Raw genomic sequence first — 12,973 nt, 5'->3', positions numbered from 1 at the left:
GATACCCTCTCTGCCTGAAGACTTCAAAGTCCCTTTCTTTATGCCACACAGCAACTTTGACGATTTCAGGATTTCTCTAACCCTAACCCAAAGGCAGACTCATCCCCATTTAATATAAGAAAAGCTCGTTTGCAAGGACTTCCAAGGTTATCTCAGCATTCAACTTCCCAAGGCTATCCCAGCTTCCAACTTCCCAAGGCTATCCCAGCTTTCCAGGTAACCTCTGAGGAGCCTCAGGCAACTGATTATCCCTCCCAGCCACCCTCATTTCACTGTGAAAGGTCCCCTGGGACTCATCTCTGCTACTCTGTCCCTTTAGCCTTTGTTCTGCTGTCAAATTGGAAGCAACCATATACCTCAGGAAGATTTCTCGCACACCATCCCTGGTCCAGACCCCATTACAGCAGTTTCAGGTTTCGGTGAACTGCGGTCACCTTGGATGAAAGCAGAACCTTTTGGGCCAGTGGAGGACAGCTTTCTCTGAGGTCAGGCTGTATCCTGCAGCATAAGCAAGCTTCCAGAAAACCGGCTTGTACCCAGACCGCAGGCAGCAAGAGCTATTCTATCTCCATGCAGAGCCAAACAGAAACAGGCTCCACCAGACCACACCTTAACCAGGACTGCTTAATTATACACACTTCCGCTCCCCTGCCCCAACTCTTCATTTATTTAATTTTTAAGTTTCATCTGATTAATTTATGTATATGGGTGTTTCGTACGTCTGTGTAGCACATGCACGTATGGTACCCAAGGAGGCCAGAGAATGGTGCCAGCTCCCCTGGAACTGAAGTTACCAAACGTTGTGAGACATCACATGGGTGCCAGGAATCAAACCTGGGTCCCCTGGAAGAACAGCTAATGCTCTTAACCACTGAGACATCATCTTTCCAGTCCCTTTCTTTTCTATTTAAATCATGTCAGCCTGCTGGGTCGTAGTGGCCCTAACCTTTAATCCCAGTGCTGGGGAGGCAGAGGCAGGCAGATCCCTGTGAATTCAAGACCAGCCTGGTCTACAGAACAAGTTCCAGGACATCCAGGGCTACACAGAAAACCCTGTCTCAAAACAACAAAACCCTCAAAACCAACAAAAGAAAACTGTATTAGTCTATTGGAAGGTAGCCTGGGGTCACTGAACCCCTTTTTCTGTAGTACAATGTGCCCACGTAGTAAAAATCAGTCTCTCTTTACCACCATTGTCTTTAACTGGTTTAGCTTCGGGCTTCTGGACTCCTGGACCCAGGGCTTTTGCCTTAAATCCTCCAGTAACAACCCAACTGACACAGCCTGTCAAAAGTTCAGCCAACAGACACCTCCTTGTGGGGCGCGGGGCTGGGGCCCAAAGGCAGGTGCAGGACAAGAGACCAACCAGCTGCTACCTGGCCGCAAACCTCCACAATGCTATCTGCTGGAGGAAACAGGAAGCAGCCATGAGCCCCCGCAAACTGCCAAGTGAAATATAGCATTTGCTCTTTGTGGCTGGAGAGAGGAAATGGCACACAGAAAGCCAGATGACCCTCAACATGTGTGCATCTGCCCCTGGGCCTGAGACTCATGAATCAGCACTTAGGAGCCAAGGCAGGAAGTTGATGGGCAGACGCTAGAGCCCACTCTCTGAATCTGTTGGCAGGGAACCCCTTGGGGAGTGTGGGCTTCTGGGAGAGCATAGCTGCAGGGGAGGCCTCTTCTAAAAAGGATTTATGAAAGGAAGCCAGGAAAACAAAACTATCAGGTGACATGGGACATAGAGAAGCCAAGTGATTATGTAAAGCTTTTCGTGGGAGTTTAAAAAAAGATGACCCCGTTTTAACAATTGCTGTTCAGCATTGGGCAACAGGCACTTGGGGGAGGGGGTTGTTGTTTGCTTTGTGACAGGGTTTCTCTGTATAGCCCTGACTGTCCTGGAACTTGCTTTGTAGATCAGGCTGGCCTCGAACTCAGGCATATTTTACCACCCACCACCCAGCAGCTGACATTCAGTTTTGATCTAAGCCTGGCAAGGAAGAAACAACTCAGCAAGCGATTTCCCAGACACCAGGCTCTGACCCAGCAAGTCCCCGATGTGGGAAAATGCTCCGAGGGCTCTCTAAAGTGGTAACTCTCAAGGTAACTAGGTAACTCTTGGTAACTAGGTAACTCTCAAGGTAACTGGGTAACTCTCTAGGTAATGAGGTAACTCTTGGTAACTAGGTAACTCTCAAGGTAACTGGGTAACTCTCTAGGTAAGGAGGTAACTCTTGGTAACTAGGTAACTCTCAAAGTAACTTGGTAACTCTCTAGGTAAGGAGGTAACTCCCTCTCCTCTAGGTTACTAGGACTCCCTTTACAGACCCTGTTGCTGTTGACCGCCTGCCATGATCATGTCGCTCCCCTCCCCTTCTGCTCCCCCTCTGCCCGCCAGGGTCTTCCTATACATCAGTTCCAGGAACAGATTCATTTAATCATTTACTTCTTGTATTTTTCAAGACAGGCTCTCGCTGGCCTGAACCCCGCTGTTTTTATTTTATTGTGCGCGTGCAGGCCTGCACGCACTGTGGTACAGGTGGAGGCCAGAGGCCAGCTCTCCGGGCTGGCTCTCTCCTGCCACCTTGTGGGGCCTGGGGTTGGGACTCTGCTCAGTCAGGTTTAAACACCTCTATCCGCTGAGCCATTCCTAGGGCTCTTAGCAGTTACTCTTGGCTGATCCTACACACACAATTACAAAGACACCCACTCATCCCCCGTGAAACTGATGCTCGACTGCTCATCTCAGCATTTAGAGCCAGCTGCCAACTGATTCTTCAATGCTTTCCCTAGCTTTAGGGAGCAGGAGCGGGGAGGGGAATGGAGTCAAACTCTGAACCCAAATCCAACTGCTATCTATTACTATTATTCTTCTCTCTCTCTCTCTCTCTCTATCTCTCTATCTCTCTATCTCTCTATCTCTGTATCTCTCTATCTCTATCTCTATCTCTCTATCTCTATCTCTCTATCTCTATCTCTCTATCTCTATCTCTCTATCTCTATCTCTCTATCTCTATCTCTCTATCTATATCTATCTATCTATATCTATCTATCTATATCTATCTTCAAGACTGGGCTTATCTGTGTGGTTGTCCTCCAGCTCACTCTGGCTAGACTGGTAGACCAGGCTGGCCTTGAACTCAGATATCTCTCTGCCTCTGCCTCCCAAATGCTGGGATTAAAAGTGTGCATCATCACAAGCAGCTTCACCATTTTTTTTTTCCGAGGCAGCATCTTTTGCTGAACTTGGAGCTCACTGGTTCAGCTAGACTGACTGACCAGTGGGCTGTCTTCAGTCCACAGTACTGGGATTGCAGGATGGGTCACCACACCCAGCTTTATTCACTCAGTGGAAGGGAACTGTGAGCATGAGAGGCTGTGAGAGAGAAAGGACAGAGCCAGAGGCGCTTCGTAAACTCAAGAACCCTCGGTGCTGAGCTCTGAGGCAGCTCTGCAGACTCGCCTGCCCACAGCGTCACTTCCCTTAGCACACATGAGAAGAACAGAATGAAACTGGTCCTCCTACCAGAAAATACTTTTCTTCTGTAAACATAGCTTAAGGATACAAAAGTATGAGTTCAGCATCACGACATTTTATGAAGGTTCGGATGTTTATTCAAGCATTGTATTTTCTTTTAAAATGCTTTCTACATTTTACTGAAATGTAGCAAATGTGAATATATGTGCAGCAGTATAGCATTTGACCCGTGGAGACAATACAGAATATTAGTGTATCTTAAATATATGTTCTAGATACATGAGCGTTTTGGCGCATGGGTCCCTGGGGCCTGTGAAGGTCAAAAGGGGGAATGGAATCCCTGGAACTGAAATTACAGATGACGGTGAACCAAGGTCCTCTGCAAGAATGTGACGAGTACTCTTAACGACCAAGTCATCTCCAGCCCCAGTGACAGACTCTCCAAAAGCACAGAGTGCTGGAACCTCATGTGCCTAAGCGATTTAGGTGAGAGGGAACGCGGGATGAGGCAGGTTGCTAACAAGCTGGCAAAATGCCTTTAAGGCCACTGTCACACGCCTTTAAAGTCAGCGCTTTGGAGGCAGAGACAGGGAGTTCTGTGAGTTCGAGGCCAGCCTGGTTAACAAAGTGAATTTCCAGACAGTCAGGGCTATATAGTGAGACCCTGTCTCAAAGTAAGTAAGTAAATAAATAAATAAATAAATAAGGGATTAATAATAAACACATTGGTAAACTATCAGTCCACATTTTTTTCTTGTTGCCTTTATTGTCTTCTTTTCCTACTCTGAGGAAGATTTAGAGTATTCTAGACTCCTGGGAAAAGTTTTTTTAAAAAAAAATTTGCCATCTGTTCAACAACACATGGATGACAAGTGTGCAGGAAAATGTAAAAATTGCGCTAAAATGGTAAAAAACTGGATCCAATCCTTAACTTTTATCGAGAGAACTAGATAACCTTGAGAATCTAAGAGGAAAAAAAATTGTAGGTCTTCTCTTTAAAAGCAACAGGAATGACCTAGGGGCTGGAGAGGTGGCTCAGTAGTTAAGATCTGCTCTTGGGGTGACTCAGTAGTTAAGATCACTGCTCTTCCAGAGGGCCTGGGTCAGGTCCCAGCTTCCACATGGTGGTTCACTATAATCTAACTCCAGTTCCAGAGGCTGTGATGCCTTCTTTTGGTGTCCCATGCACTGCATGAGCACCGAATACATGCATGCAAAACATCCATACACATAAAATATAACAACAACAACGAGAATAATAATAATGCACTGTTATTGCAGGTAGAAATGCTTCTTCATGGTGCAGTGCTTGTCTGGTGTGTAAGAAGCCTGAGAAGCCTACAATCAACACACATTTCAAGAGAAAACACGTGCCAAGCGTTTGTGTAGCCGTTATGTTAACGCCTCCCAATGCCATATGTAAGACATTAAACTCAGAAGTCCCCCCCCCCCCAAGGCCTCTTAGTCTGTGACCTTTTCCACTTTAAACCTGTTCTCAAGTTGAAGCGACTATCTCCACCCACCAGCCTGCTGTCTCCACCCACCAGCCTGCTGTCCCCACCCACCAGCCTGCTGTCTCCACCCACCAGCGTGCTGCCCCCACCCACCAGCCTGCTGTCTCCACCCACCAGCGTGCTGTCTCCACCCACAAGCCTGCTGTCCCCACCCACCAGCCTGCTGTCCCCACCCATACCAACCTATTTCTGTCTCCACCCACCAGTCTGTCCTTGAGAACTTACCTACACTAGCTCCTCTCCAGATGGTATGTGAATCCACTCACTGTCATGCTCACCGTCATGCCATCCTGGCCTGTTGCTATTCATATCTGCCGATTCTAGCAGGGCCTTTCTTTACCCCAATCTGCTTCTTTCGCAGTTTTTATCTAGTAACACAGTTTCTGCAAATGTCATTCTAGATCGCTCCTCGCTTCCCTTCCACACCAGCGTCCCTCTACTGCTTCTGGACCCATTGCTTTTCAGCACTGACTGGCTTCCAGCTTGACCCTTCACACCTAGCTTCTGCTACAAACTGCTCAAAATCCCTCCACGGCGACTCATGCAAAGCTTCCTGAGCGTGGTGGCACACACACTTTAATTCCAGCACTCAGGAGGCAGAGGCAGATGGATCTCTGAGTTAGAAGCCAGCCTGGTCTACACAGCAAGTTCCAGGACAGCCAGAGCTACACAGAGAAACCCTGTCTCAGAAAAACAAATAAATAAAAACAGAGCTGGTGTCCATGAGATGACTTACTCCCAAGCCTAGTAACCTGATCAATTTCTGACAAAACCAGTCCCCACAAGTTTTCCAAAGTACACACAAGTGCACAATGAGCTAGAAAGTTGGCTCGGCAGTTTAGAGCGTTGCTGCTCGATTTTGCAGAGGACTGATGTTTGATTCCCAAAACCCTCATGATCTGAAACTCCCGTGCCAGGAGATCTGACACTGTCTTCTTGCCTCTGTGGGCTGCAGGCACACACAGGTACACAGACATATATGCAGGCAAACACTCATACCTATCAAGTAAAAGAAAAGAAAATTTAAAAAATTAAGGCATACCTAGATGCCTTTGCCTTGAGAAGCCCTAATGCATTCTTCCCCAGTGTCCTTCCACTAACTCATCCCTCCGTTGAAATAAAATGTCCTTTAGTAAACTCCACAGCCATAGGAAGACACACATTTGGCAAGTGTGGACACTTGGGGACACATCTATCCTCTGTTTTGCAGAGCCCAGCACCCCACTCCCAACAAAGCTTAAGGGGACAGAGGACTCCAAAACCAAAGTGCAGAACCTTAAGGAAAGCAAGGACTGAACTCGGCTGCCTGGAAACGTTTGCTGAAGAAGAGCCCTTATTAGACACTGTTCCACTGCCTACTGCTTCACTGTTCCCAAGAGAGCTTTCATTACCTGCCTCTAAGACTGAGCCCAGAGCCCAGACAGACACCACTTCCTGGGAGCATCATGTGTCAGGGTAGGAAGGCAGCCATACTCCACTGTCACCTCACCCAAACACCTGCTGTGGAAATGTCGCTCAGAGCCTCAAGTCTACCCAGAGATGGTGGAGAAGCAGCTCTTTGACGCAACATGGGCCACCTGCAGAGAATGCTGACATCTTCCACAAAGGAACAGATCAGGAGAGCAACAGAGAGGCCAGGGAGATGGCTCAGTGGCTGGAAACCGCTGGCTGCCTTGCAGAGGACCAGGATTTAACTCCCGGCACCCACACATGGCAGCTCACAACTGTCTGAACACTGGCTCTAGAGAACCGGAAGCTCTCTTCTGGCCTCTGCAGGTAACGAGGTTGCACACATATATACACATGAAGAGAAAACACTCAAGCACATAAAAAAAGACAAAGTAAGGGGTTGGGGATTTGGCTCAGTGGTAGAGCACTTGCCTAAGCAAGCACAAGCACAAGGCCCTGGGTTCGGTCCCCAGCTCAAAAAAAAAAAAAAAAAAAAAAAAAAAAAAAAAAAAACAGTAAGTCTTACAGAAAATAAAAGCAACCGTATCATGTGGCAAATTGTGTGGTATATTTGATAAATAAGTTTTTATCGTATACAAGAATGGGGGGTGTAACAGTGGAGAAGATGAAAGTCGGGGGCTAACCCTGCCTGACTCTTGGCTCTGTCTGTACATCCAAACTTGGGAAAAATCGGCTTTTCTCCTGACCAGTTTCCCTTACAGAATCGTCTAATTTACATAGAAGCATCTCATTTAAATAAAGTTGGTTAAACTGTGGGAAAGCGTCAGACAGAAGCGTCAGGCACCACAGTTAAGTGCTCAGCAAATGACCGCACACTACCCACTACTATCCCTGCATCAACAGAAGCCTCCCCATGAAGGGCTCAGATCATGGGTCAACATCAGAGGGGGTTTGCTCTGCCTTGTTTGGGGGGTAAAAGGTGTAACACATAGTAAACAAGTGCTCTGCCACTAAGCTGTTTCCCTTCTGTCCCCAGCCCGTCATCTGAGTTTGTCATGAATACTTACTACATTTGTGTAATAAGCCGGGTGTTCGGTACTTGATCATGCAGGCACGGTTTTAGAGCATTTCAGAGATGGAACCTTAAGAGCACAGCAGAGCAGTGCAGCTAAGGGTGGGAAGTCATGGAGGGAAGGAAAGTAAACAGTCACAGGAAGAGAACTCCCCAAATTGGATGGGACCAGGAATGAAGGAAGGGAGGTGTAAGGACGCCATTGAGGGTTCTGGCAGAGGGCTGAGTCAGCTGACAAGGTGTACGACAAAGACAACGGAAAGACTACAGACAGAAACCATTCCTAGGTTTGCACAGGGCAACCTCCTAGCTCTCACGGCTCTGCCAAGCCAAGAGAAGCTCTGGCAATTTCTCTTGAGGCCAGCTGTACAGAAACTTCCGACAGAGTGTGGGTTAGGGAAGGACTCAGAAAGAGCAGATCCTCTCCTCAGGGCCTTTCCACAGGAAACTGCATCTAGTAGTTCTTCTAAGGAGCTATCCCCCTGTACTCCAAAATTAAAATGGTTACATGGCGGTAAGAGGACTTAGAATACTTAAGATATTTCTAGGAAACTGAAAAGGAGCCCATGAGAAGGAGGGAGGCAGGAGGAAAGAAACTTTGTTGTCAGTGACAGCGAGGGTAACAACAAATATGGCAGCCACGTGTCCTGTTGTGGTGGGCACACCTTCAGTCTCAGCACTCACAAGCCAGAGGAGGGCTAGTCTCTGAGAGTCTGAGGCTAGCCTGGGCTACATAGTGAGAGCCTGTCTCAAAACAAGAAACAAACATCCACGTGATACAAAAGCAGAAGGGGGATTCTGAGGGTAGGAGGCACAAGTGAGGACACGGACACGGTGAGCCAGGGGGGTTGGGGGAGAATGGTGGGAGGAGCCAACCAAAAGTAGGCACAGAAATACCATGAAGAAACCTGTCACTTTGTACGCTACTTTAAAAAAAGATTTATTTATTTACCATATATAAGTATAGCCGTTGTCTTCAGACACACCAGAAGAGGGCACCAGGTCCCATTACAGATGGTTGTGAGCCAACCATGGCTGCTGGGATTAGAACTCAGAACCTCTGGAAGAGCAGTCAGTGCCCTTATATGCTACTTTTTTTTAATTAATTAATTAATTAATTAATTATCTGAGTACACTGTAGCTGTCTTCAGACACACCAGAAGAGGGCATCAGATCCCATTACAGATGGTTGTGAGCCACCATGTGGTTGCTGGGATTTGAACTCAGGACCTCTGGAAGAGCAGTCAGTGCCCTTAACCGCTGAGCCATCTCTCCAGCCTGTATGCTACTTTTTTTTTTTTTTTTTTTTTTTGGTTCTTTTTCGGAGCTGGGGACCGAACCCAGGCCTTGCGCTTTTCCTAGGAAAGCGCTCTACCACTGAGCTAAATCCCCAGCCCCTGTATGCTACTTTTTTAAATAATTAAAAATTAGGGCTAGAGATCTTAGCTCAGCAGTGAGGAGCACTTGCTGCTCTTGCAGAAGACCCACGTTCAGTTCCTAGCGCTGACTTGGTGGCTGGCAGGCATCCAGGACTACAGTTCCGGGAGAGCCAATATCCTCTTCTAATCTCCACTGCTGCACGGACACACGTGCAGGCAAGGTCCTCACACAGAAGAGAAAACGAATCTAATAAAAATTGAAAATTAAATAAACTACAAAGCCAGGGCTGGGGATGCTGCTCAGTGGGAGAGCACTTGTCTAGAACGTCCAAGACGCTGAGGTGGGTCCCCAGTTGTACACAACCCACAGGTAAAGGGGATGCAGCTCAATGGTGGGACACATGCTCAGTGGGGACAAGCATTCTATCCTCAACCCCCAAATAAGGAGGGTTAAAAATAATCAAACGCTAGGCTCTTACGGTGTGGTACTACTGGGCGAAGCTCCATCCTCCACAGTCCCTTCCTCAGCTGTTGCTCCCACCCTGGTTCCACGCACTGCGCCCCCTCTGTCGTTTGCCACAGTGCCTTCCGGGCTTTTGGAAGTCTTGATGTGACTTCTGGAGGTAGCTCCCTGCAGCCCCTGCACCTTCTTCCTCGCTCCCTTCCTTCTTGGTATTTAAAAACTTTTATTTCTGTATCTGTTTTGAAGACAGGGTCTCCCTGGGTACCACAACTGGCCCTGTTTGTATTTGTGTGTGTGTCACGTGTACGATGCTGTCTAGGTGCTGAAAACATGACTCAGGTCCTCTGCGAGATCAGCAAGGGCTGAGTCGCCTCTCTCCCACCCCTAACCCCTGCTTCTTGCTCCCGGCCTCTCCCATTATCCAGCCCAGGCCAGCTGTGCTGAGCGCTGAGATCACAGGCACCAGCTCTGTCAGCTGACTCAGCTGACGTCACAGGCATGCGCTCTATCACCTGACTGTGTCGATCCTTCGTGCTAGGGTTCTTACTGACAGAGCACTTAACAAATGTCTTTGAATTGCATCTCTGTAGCAGCCGCTCACCTTTGCCCTCTGATTAAATGATCCCAGTCCTTGTTTCCTCTGTTTCCTCAGTTAAAAAGTTTGAGTTACCGTTTCTGTGCTCAGAAACCTACGTTGCATCACATGCCACAAAGACCAAACTCCCACCCGTCACGCTGTCACTCCTCTTTCCAGGCATTGACCTCAGCGTTCCTTCCTCAGAGGAACGAGAGTCACTGAGAAAGACTGGCCTGAGGTCTCCCAGGGTCCTCGTGGCTAGCCCCAGAGCCTAGCTCCTTTCCTAGGTCTGTCTTCTTGCCCTCTCCAGGGATTTTTTTCCACTATACACGACGCCTCAACACACTCCTTCCTCCCAGTTCTCCCTCCAAAACCCATTTCCTCTGTTTACACTAGCATTTTTGCTGCTACTGTTTTTTTATTTTGCTGTGTGGGTGTCCGTGTGCATTTGCACACATGCACACGCACTCACACACACACAGACATGTGTATACACATCATCACAAATGCACACAATACATATACATGCATGTACACACAGTCACACATGCACGCACACATACTTACACACACACACACAAACATGTATGCTGACACGAGATACTAGGGACTAAACAAAGCATTGTGAGATCTTTAAAGATGTGAATTTCATTTCATTTTCTTCTTAATCTCTTATGTTCTGTTATTGGACCAAGATCCCCAAACAGCAGACAGTAGGATTAAGCATCACTCACTATCCATAGCTAGACAGATTTTGGCAACATTTGGCCTATTGATGAAGTTGTCCATTTATAAAGTTTTACACATCAAAACGCTATGAATTTGACCAGGCTACCCATTAGTCATCTCTGAAAGGTTGTGTCTAATTTTAGCTTCGTTTTACAGTATTAAAATCTTGTTTATTAGGTTGCTTAGCAAAATTCTCTTCACAGTGTCACTGAGGACAATTCGAGATCCTCATGAGTAACTTGTCAGGTCCCAGGCCTGAGGTACACCTCGGGGGCGGGGGGAGGGGAGTCAATTAGTACGAATGATGGCTTCAGGAGGAATAATCACTCTTCCAGAAACACAGAATTAACCAATCCAGGCAATGGTTATTAGTAAGTACTGAATTTAATGGGCTAAGGTATAATAAATATCAGCATGTTTATAGAAATGAGTAAAATATTTTTAGATTTATTGATTTCATGTATGTGAGTGCACTGTTGCTGTCTTTAGACACACCAGAAGAGGGCATCGGATCCCATCACAGATGGTTGTGAGCCACCACGTGGTTTCTGGGAATTGAACTCAGGACCTCTGGGAGAGCAGTCAGTTCTCTTAGCCGCTTAGCCATTTTCCCAAGCCCCCCTATTAAAATATGTTTTTTTTTCCTTTTTTTTTTTTCGGAGCTGGGGACCGAACCTTAAAATATGTTTTAATTGCAAAGGGAAAACAGTACTGTCCCAGTGGAGAAGCTGGCAGATTGACTTAAATTGACTTGGTCAGAGCAGAAGTGTGGCAGAAGTCGTGGCTCCCACTGCCTGCTCCCACTTCCACAGCAGTCTGAGGAACCCCTTATGTTTTGGGACCTCCTCCTAAGGCAAAGCCAGGCCACTGAATTCCCTCCAGAAAGGAATTTTACAATGAGCCAGTATAGAGCAGAGCTGGCACTTATGAGAGAGACTCCTAACAGGGATTTAAACCTGGAAGTTGGTAGAAAGGCGTACAGGGAAGAATAAGCTACCCCTGGATGTGTGGGTGTAGGCTCCTCCAAGAAGTCAGCCTCAGTATCTTTAACAGTAGCCACACAGCATCTTGGTGGGCTCCAGTGTTCCTGGAGAATTGAAATGGGATTATAACCTGCTTCCAGGGATAGAGGATGGTTCAGTGGTTAAGAGCACTGACTGCTCTTCCAGAGGTCCCGAGTTCAAATCCCAGCAACCACATGGTGGCTCACAACCATCTGTGATGGGATCCGATATGTGTGTCTTCTGGTGTCTGAAGACAGCTCAGTGTATTCATATACATAAAATAAATAAATACATCTTTTTTTCAGTGCTTCCAACACTGAAAAAGGTGCCAGAGGTCAAAGTGTTTTTATCATAAACAAAACTTTGAGCTTTGCTTGTGGTTCTAAGAAGATATCTGGCTTCACGCCTGGGGAGGGGGCCATGTTTGAAGGTCTCACATACTCAGGTATTACCTGTGTGTCACTGATATTCCCGCCTGGAAATGCCTCTGTATAAGGACTATCGCCTCTGTGTGGACGATCTTTACAGCAAATTCTGGGGACTTTAGCCTCTCAGCTGGAAAGAGACTTTGGTCCAGAGTGAGAAGTCCCTTTCTCTTTTCCCGTCTTTCCACCCTGCCTCAATACCAGCTGAGGACAGAAACACTTTTCAACTTCAAGGGATGACACACACTAGCTTGACATTGGCCTGTTTCCACCCCGGAGCTTGGTAAATGTTACAGGTTACTCCCGCCCACACCCCAGCCAGTCGGTGATTAGAAGACATTGCTTCCAGGTGCCCTCGGCAGTGTACAACACAACACAGGAGTGCGTGCTCTCTGCCCAGTGAGAAAGCGCCAGGGGAAACTATACCCCAACCCCTACAAAATAGCCAGCCTGGAAACTGGGGAATGGTTGTGAGGAACAATGTTTGCTTTGCATGCCCTTGGCCACGGGTTCGATTCCCAGTACTGTAAAAGGGAAAAGCCTGCATTGATAAAACACCAGGGTTAGGAAAATCAAGACTTAAGGCGTTCATTTGGATCAAGAGGAGTGAAGATATATGACAACTGATATGGGATCCTGATTGGATGGTAGACAAAACAAAAGTCCGATGGGCTGGCACAAAGTGCTGCCAAGCCTGGCGTTCTTGAGTTCGGTCCCTGGGATCCACATGTTGGAAGTGGACCCGATCACCATAAACCGTCCCCTAGCTTCCATGGGTGTACGCCCCGCCCCTAGTAAAGTAAATAAGTGCGATTTTTAAAAGTGTATAATTTTTTGCCAGACGTAATTAGAACAGCCGACGAAAATGTTAATTCCTATGATTACATACTAGTGTCATCGATGCTGTATTTTTTATTAGCGC

Source organism: Rattus rattus, chromosome 1 (assembly GCF_011064425.1).
Source record: "Rattus rattus isolate New Zealand chromosome 1, Rrattus_CSIRO_v1, whole genome shotgun sequence".
In the NCBI taxonomy this organism is placed as follows: Eukaryota; Metazoa; Chordata; class Mammalia; order Rodentia; family Muridae; genus Rattus; species Rattus rattus.
The sequence above is the reverse complement of the archived record's forward strand: the minus strand, read 5'-3'. Positions refer to the sequence as shown.